Source organism: Pteropus alecto, unplaced genomic scaffold, assembly GCF_000325575.1.
Source record: "Pteropus alecto unplaced genomic scaffold, ASM32557v1 scaffold120, whole genome shotgun sequence".
Lineage (NCBI taxonomy): Eukaryota > Metazoa > Chordata > Mammalia > Chiroptera > Pteropodidae > Pteropus > Pteropus alecto.
In genome coordinates, this window is record NW_006430061.1 from 889,216 (window position 1) to 897,092 (window position 7,877).

General features: G+C 39.7%; 1 pseudogene; it reads right to left on the reverse strand.

The window, feature by feature from the left end:
• Positions 1-7,537: 7,537 nt before the first annotated feature.
• On the reverse strand, positions 7,538-7,656 carry LOC112479387 (annotated as a pseudogene).
• Positions 7,657-7,877: the final 221 nt, after the last annotated feature.

Genomic DNA, 7,877 nt, shown 5'->3' on the forward strand with positions numbered 1-7,877 from the left:
TTCATCATATAAAGAGGACCAGAACAAAATAAGGAGAAGAGCCACAATTGCACTTCTTGGAGTTGTGTCTAATTATTATTTACAAAGATTTCATCTTCCCAGCAAGAGGAACAGAGTTTTATATGAGAAATGGACCTTTTACTCTTCAAACATCCTATTTTTAAAAAATGAGGTATAAATAAACTACAGATTGAAAAAAAAGGTAACAGCCTCTCCCACATTTTCTCCTCTATTCTGTTTTCAACCTTCAACAAGTGAACATTAATTCATTATAAGAGGAGAGTGACTGTTTTTTGATGCAAAAATTGTGATGTATAGTCTGATGAAAGATTTATGTGTGTGCATGTGCGTGTGTGTGCGTGTAATGCCTTTCAGAGGTAGAAAAAGAAAATGCCAGTTATATATTTAATAAGTTGCTTTTATTAAACAGAGAAAATTGAGGGGCGGGGGGAAGAAGGGGTAGAGAGGGAGCACCTATCCTGGAATATCCAGAATGTAGGTTCACTATTAATATAGGTCAGTGAATATTTCAGAGAAAAATGAGCAAAAGGAAAGCTGCTTGTTAGGGTAGAAATATAACATGATAAAGTGGCTCTGGGGAAAAAGCACAATCGTGCTAGATCACACAAATCACACGGAATGCACTGCTTGTATAAAATTGGACCAAGCCACGTGTCTTTCTCTGCTTCTGGGGAAACACTCCAGGCAGGAACACAAAGGACAGTCTGTTAATTCTTTCCAGCTCAGCCCTTTAGCCTTAGAAAGAGTATTAATAAGTCTCTATTTGTATCCTGCTTCCTTCCATTGAGGATCCATGAATAGTAGATGCAATGATAAAATAGAAATCGGAATTTGAAATCAGGACTGGGGAAAATATAAGAGGAAGAAGACAAACCAAGGAGGAATGGGGAGAATATAAATATGCATGCATTAACGGTCTGTATTATTGCCAAGCTTCACATTTGACTTGGAGCTTCCCGGCAGCCAAAACAAAAAAGGAACAGAGTAGATTTTCCATATTTTACTGCCAGAGAAGAAAAATAGCCTAGTCTTAAGAGGAGGCTAAGTGCTTTCTAATTTGTTCCTTTAAGTTAAATTTCTTATGTAAGTCAAGACGGTATGGAGAAAAGGTCTTCTTCAGCTTTCTTCTTTGTCTTGTTAAGCTCCTGTGGCCCCTCAGACTGGGCCAAATAACTCATTTTGGGTGGCAATGTTACAGATAGCCATGTACCTCTCCTTGATAGTACTTATTACAGATGTACATTTACATCTACTCATGAGATTACTTTGAAAACTTGTCTTCTCCACTAGAAGTCTCACGAGGCCAAGGCCATATTGTCCTTAGTGCTTGGCATAGTCCTGGCACACTCAGCAAATACTTATTTGAACAAATGAATAAGGCAAAAACAGCTGAAAATTTTATGTGACTGATTCTTGTAGTGTTGTCATAGAAAACTGAGGTCCTTTCAAGGGCACAAACTGTCTTTCGTCCAGAGAGCTTGACCACCATGGGACGTCACCAAGTTCATTTTACTGTACCTTTTAGAGATTGTTAATAATAATGAGTCAGGTGTCTTGTGCCCCTGATCCAAGTCCAGTCCTGCAGTGGGCACTTGGTACAGTGCCCACTAACTTGCTGTTAGTCCTTCCAGATGAGGGAACTGAGGCTCAGGGGAGGGATTCACCTTGCTCAAGGTCATGTAGCTGGTAAGAGTCAAAACATAGGTCTGTCTGACTTCGGAGCACATGTTCTTTTCTTCCTGCCTGCTGTGTCTGAGCCTGAGCCACAAGTGTCTGTTTGAGTTATGAGTTCTTATCTCTTGGCAATTAGAGCTTCACAGCAAGGGTATTTCTGGCGCAGGCCATGGCTGTTTTCTGACAGCTGTTACATTCTGGCCTCTCTTGAGTCTAAGGAAAGAAAGCCCACACCTGGGGTTGGCAAAGGCAATCTCAGAACTCATTTTCTCTGTTTTTTTTTTTTTTTTGCACACAGAACGTGTTTATTGTTCTTGTCACACTGTCTCCTGAATTGCAGATGCATTAAAGTTGAACATTATTTTTATAAATGTCACTAGAGAGAAAGAGAGAAGAGAGGCACAATTCGGTCATCTCCAAGAATAAATTGGATTGGCCCAATGATTGGGAGCGAGTAGGTAGGAGATGATAATATGCCAGAAAGTACATTTGGTTGTGCATTTAATTTCAAATTTTTCAGGCATGTATTTTTAATTACTTTGTGTCTGTTGTCATTATTTTAATAGAGACCTAATATTTAGAGTGAGGTTCATTATTCAGCAAGACTAGCAAATGGGACAGTCTCGTGGCTCAGTGTTGCCACCTACCGTATACAACATGGAGTGTCAATCTTCAAAAAATTAGAAGGCAATAAAAGACATTTCATACTGCAACAAGGCATAATTTGATCTGTCTGTTCTTCCGCAAGGTTGCAAGTTCTCAGGGTGAGCATTATAAGCATCTGTCATCACTGCTTGCTCTAGAGTGCCAAGATATTGGTTCCAGTGATTTCTGGTGATAGAAAATGCTAGTCAAAAATATCACTTTTCCTTTGCTTCCTTGAGAACGAGCCTTCTCAAAAACATTTGCTGCCTACACATGGGGATCTGAATAATTGCTACATTCAGGTTTATGCTAGCGAGAGAGTGTTCCGGAAGAAGGCACTTAAGGGGCTGTTTGTAAATGTGATAAGGCTTTGGTTCTATCTTTGGCTTGCTAGTCTCAGTAGGGATTTTGGCTCATGTCAGTGATCTAGAAAACCTAATCATTTTTATGTCTCCAAAGTTGTGTTCCCATACTGCTGGCGATTTCATATTCTATAGCTTGTCTGCATTTAGAATGACACCTGAGAATAGCAGTGAGCACTGACATGCCTGTACCTCCCCATGCCAGAAAATGACTGACAGATTCCAGCTTTGTTTGTGGATAGATTTAGGTTGAGTCTTATTCCAATTTCCTTCTGTGGTTTTGACAAGTCTTATTTGAAAGATGAAGTAGCACAGTTATCGAACTGGCATTCTGTTATTCACAGTTTGTATGGTAAGAGCCACAAAAATCATCCACATACAGGTAGGACATAAGATTTCTCTATAAATTATTATTTAGGCAATTAGGGATATAAAAATAGGAAAATTGCGTATACTGGTTATTATAAGACTTTCTCTTTTTTTATTTTTTTACATAAGGAGATCAAATTTTTCAAGTGTTTTACACTCCTAACCCACAATTAATATCCACAGTAAATAACCTTTATTGGTTACATGGATCTGAAAGTTTAATATCCAGGAATGTCAAGACTGTACACTATTTGTCTCTTATCTGTTGCTTTCTCCTAGTCCATAACGGATTCGAGGCAGCTTATGATATAGGAATAAAACATAAATAAAAAAATAAAACAATCAGCACCAGCAAGAGTATAAATTATATTAGGAGATAAAGCCTAAGGAGACAAGGAGAATGAGAACAGCCTGATACTATTCCTGTTAAGCTAAAAAGCCATTTCATTGGACAAGTTGATGTAGCCATTTTTTTAAAGCTACTTGGAAGCGGCTCTCGGGTTTGGAAAGCTCTGTGTAAACATGGGCTGCTTCATGTTCCTGACATTTCAGCTAAACTTTAAAAATTGTCTTTTTTTCCCTTCCAACCTCCACCTGACCTCCAGCACACACCCACCCACTTTCTCTGAGCCAGGGAGGTGTCAATCCCGAAAATGTTTTATCAAACGAGGTTGCTATTTTTCTGGAAATGTTGTAGCCTGGATGCTGGCCGGGCATTTGGGAAGCCTGAATGTGGGAGGCTTGTTTTGGAAACCCTTTAATTATCATCACACTCAGGCCCTTGTGAGCAGTTCCAGGGACTCACACCCGGACGGGCTTCGATGATAGGCGACGGGAAAAAGGAGTGTTGAAGTGGAAGAAGTGGGCAGAAGTCCTCTTTTCACAAGGATGTCTGATAACCTTCTTTCTGTGGCTATTTCCAACCTCAACTCCAGCACCTCCAGGCTCTTGTGTTGCCTTATGGAGACCTGGTATGCTAGAGGTCATCTTGAAAGAATGCTGCTTACATGGACTCCCAGGAAGCTGGCTCGGAGAATGGGGCTAGGACACAGACTTCACTGGACCACAGAGAGTGGGCTGCGCAAGGTGCTTAGCCTCAGAGCAAGTTGTAATCTTGTGCTGAGATGTGGCTACGCTCTTGCTTGTTAGAACGCACCAGCGGGAAACCTTCTCTCCCACCCTCACCAACACACGTACACTAAGCAAGGAGTCACATGATGATGAGATACCACTGATTACAGCTCCAGCCCCGACCTCTCCCTTCTACTCCTGCAATGATCTTTTTACCTAGGCGCCTTACTTTTCGTCGCTTTTTTTCAAAGGCATATGAGAGGCATTGCAGTCAGACCATCTGGGTTTGCACATTGGCTCCTCCACTTACTGTGATGGGAAGTCCCGTGATCTTTCTATGCCTGGGTTTTGGATTCTGTAGAATCGGTATAGTAGTAGTACTCATGTGAAAAGTTTTCCTGAGGATTAAAGCAGATCATACATATAAAGTTCTTAGGCTAGTTCAGAGCACATAGTTAAGCACTAAAGAAATACTATGTTTTCATTTATTTATTGTCCCAATCCCCAGGCTCTTCTCCATACAGCATTTACAGAGTCTTTTTAAAAAGCAAATCAGATCATGTCTCTTCCGTGACAGTCTTTTCTTTTAAAACTTCCCATGGCTTCCTGTTGTATTTGGAAGAGAATCTGAATTCTCACCAGGTATTACACAGCCCTGCGTATCTTTCGCGTATGACTCCCAGCTTCATCTTTTACTGTCCTCCCCACTGGTCACTGAGTTCTAGCCTCACTGTCCTTCCTTCCCAGGAATGTACTTTGTTCCCACATGTTCTTCTACCTGAAAAACTCTTACCCTAGATCTTAGTTTATATACCACATCTAAGGCTTTTTTATACATACCTTGAAATCCTATATCACTCTATCACATGACTATTTTATTTTCTTCAGAGCACATATCAATCTCTGAAATTATTTGTTACTTGTTTATTATCTGTATTGTCCCTCTGTCTCTTTTACCACTGTTGTATCTCCTGTGCCTGTGATGCCTGACTTGTAGGAGGCCCTAGTAAATATTTATTCATCGACTAAATGAGAGCCACCATTTGTTTAGTACCTATTATATCTCATGCACTTACACAGTTCTGTTATTTCATCCTCATAACAATACTTTGGGAATAGATGTTTTAAATCTCATTTTAGAGTTGAGAAAATAGTGGCCCAGGGAAGAAAAACTTATCTAAGGCCACCCAGCTGGTAAGTGGGTGAGCCCAAATTTTAACTCAGGTCTGGTTGCGTCCATGGAGTTTGTAGGTGATAACATTAGTGAATTCAGAGTTCATATTTAGCTTATGAGTAAAAGATCAGATTAGACAGGTATCAAAATTACACCATCTTCATCCTTTTAAAAGATAACCAATTTTAGAGGACTTCCTATATGCTAAATGCTTCCTTTACTTGTATTTATTTTCCTTTTTCTGGCATTCTTCATTGCACCCGTTTTATTTGTAATTTTGTTGAGGTTTCACAAGAGATATCAATTGGATTCATTCAGTTTTAATTATGAACTGATTTGAGCCTACTTGGATGACACCTGCTAGTAGTTAAGGGAAGACAGATGTGTTAGGCTCTCCTGGCCTTTTATCTTTGAATATCTCAAAGTGTGGACTCCAGATCATAAGCAGCCAAATCACCTGGGGTGCTTGCTAAAGTGCAGATTCCTGGGCTCACCCTAAACTTTTGCCATGAGATTCTCTGACGGTGGACTCCTGGAATCTGCTTTTTAAAAACAATCGCCTGAGGTTTTTCTGATTAAAATGGATATATGAGGATCACTGGTCATTGACATGTGTTTAGCTAATTAGGTGTTTTGTTTTTGCTTTTAAAAAAATCTATAAAGCTATATATTTACTTACTATTCATTTGATCAAAACTCTCATTTGTGTGGCTCTTGGTCTTTGACCATAGTGCAATAGGTCTTTTTTCCCATCTTAATGATCCTTAGGCTACTCAACCCAGGTCCAGGTTGGCTTCCTTGGTTGGTGTGTTCAATATTTCCCACTTAGGTGAAGCGGGGTGCCTCATTTCTATCCCTGAGCTGTTGCCTGACTGTGGGGGTCTGGTCTTCTCTTGATAGTTGGATAGTTGTACAAGAGTGGACTTTCTGATACATTGGCCCTGTTAAAGTTATTTTTAAAAATCAAGTTTGTTCTTATTATTTCCTTCCCAGAAATAATTCTGGAATAATCAAAAGTCCTAGCCCTTGATGTCTGTGCTTTCCTCCCCTCTGTTCACTCTCTAAACAAAGGCATCATGTTTTAATAGACACCATAACAGTAAAATTAGCTTTATTAGACTCTAGGTGGATTTAAAATGGAACCTACTGGCAGCTCTGGCTGGCTTGGAAGTCATGTGTTTTATTTTGGGCAGAGAATGCGGGTAGTTTCAATGCCTGGTAGGGGATTAAATGATTATTGAATTAAAGTAGCCAAATAACACAAGTATCCCTCATCCTTAGATCCTGCCCTGGTGATTTTTGCCAACTGTGTTTTAAGAAAACTGGACCCTAGCTTGGAGTTTTAATCTCACCTGCCTTCTGTCTTTGACTTAAAAGTTCCTGAGTTATGCCACAGGAGAAAGCACAGTTATCTTTCCCACTTCAGCTCCCTCACCTGGTTCATGAGCACTCTAGGTTCTTGGAAAGCTAGAAATGTGAGGCAAATTGCCGTTTACCAGCTTTGTGCCAAAGGACCCACAACTAGTCAGGTCCCTTCTCCCCTGCAAAGTCTCAGCATATACTTTCATTAAATAATACTCTACACTGAGGTGATACTGCTCACTTTGTCCTAATGTTTTTATATCCGCCCTCTAAAAGAAAAGTAGCACATTTATTAGGCTATAGAATAGAGGGAAACTGAGGCACAGGTGGCCCAACCAGTTATTCGTTGAGCCCAACTGATTTATGGCCTACTCGTTTTCTTCTCATCCTTCCTAGTATGCCTTGGAGGCACCACCAGGTTGAACAGTTTTTGGTCCTTAGGACAAAGGGCAGATGCCCTATATGTTTTCAGCTTATTAAGAATATTTGATAGAGAGTTTCAAGGTTAAAGGACACATCCATTAACTGATGGTCATGGCTGCTTCATTTCGGACTTTTCAGTCTAAGCTTCTAAGCATTATGATAAATACAGCCCAGGAGGTAAATGTAAAAATAATTTTCTTACCAGTTCTTCCTGCGTGGTATCCTAGTGACAATGTACAAGTCTGTCTTTGGGTGTTGGGGCACCAGCTGGAGCAGTATCAGAGCTTGCAGAGTGGAGGGATATGAAGGGCATGTCAGAGTCACCTCTTTTTAAAGTCAAGACATAGTTTCTTTTTATTTTTTGGAGAGTTTTTAACCTACTTATTTTAAAGCAGTATTTTATTTTTATTTATTTATTTTTTAATTTTTATTTTTACGCCTACAGCACCTGGTCTTCCTAGGTGTTCTCCCATCTAAGTACTAGCCAGGCCTGACCCTGCTTAGCTTCCAAGATCAGACGGGATCGGGCTTGTTCAGGGTGGTATGGCCGTAGAGAGTATTTTATTTTTTGATTACTAAGGTAATAGATGTTTATTGTCAGGCACTTGAAAACACAGATAACCCCAAGGAAGGAAATAAAAATCCAACATTGTTAACATTTTGGCAAATATCCTTCTGGTATTTTTTTTTTTTTTTTTTTTAATTTTCATACATTGATTAGGTTCTAAGCTCAAAATGTAAGGGGAAAAAAAATTTAAAAGTCAAAATTAGCCTGA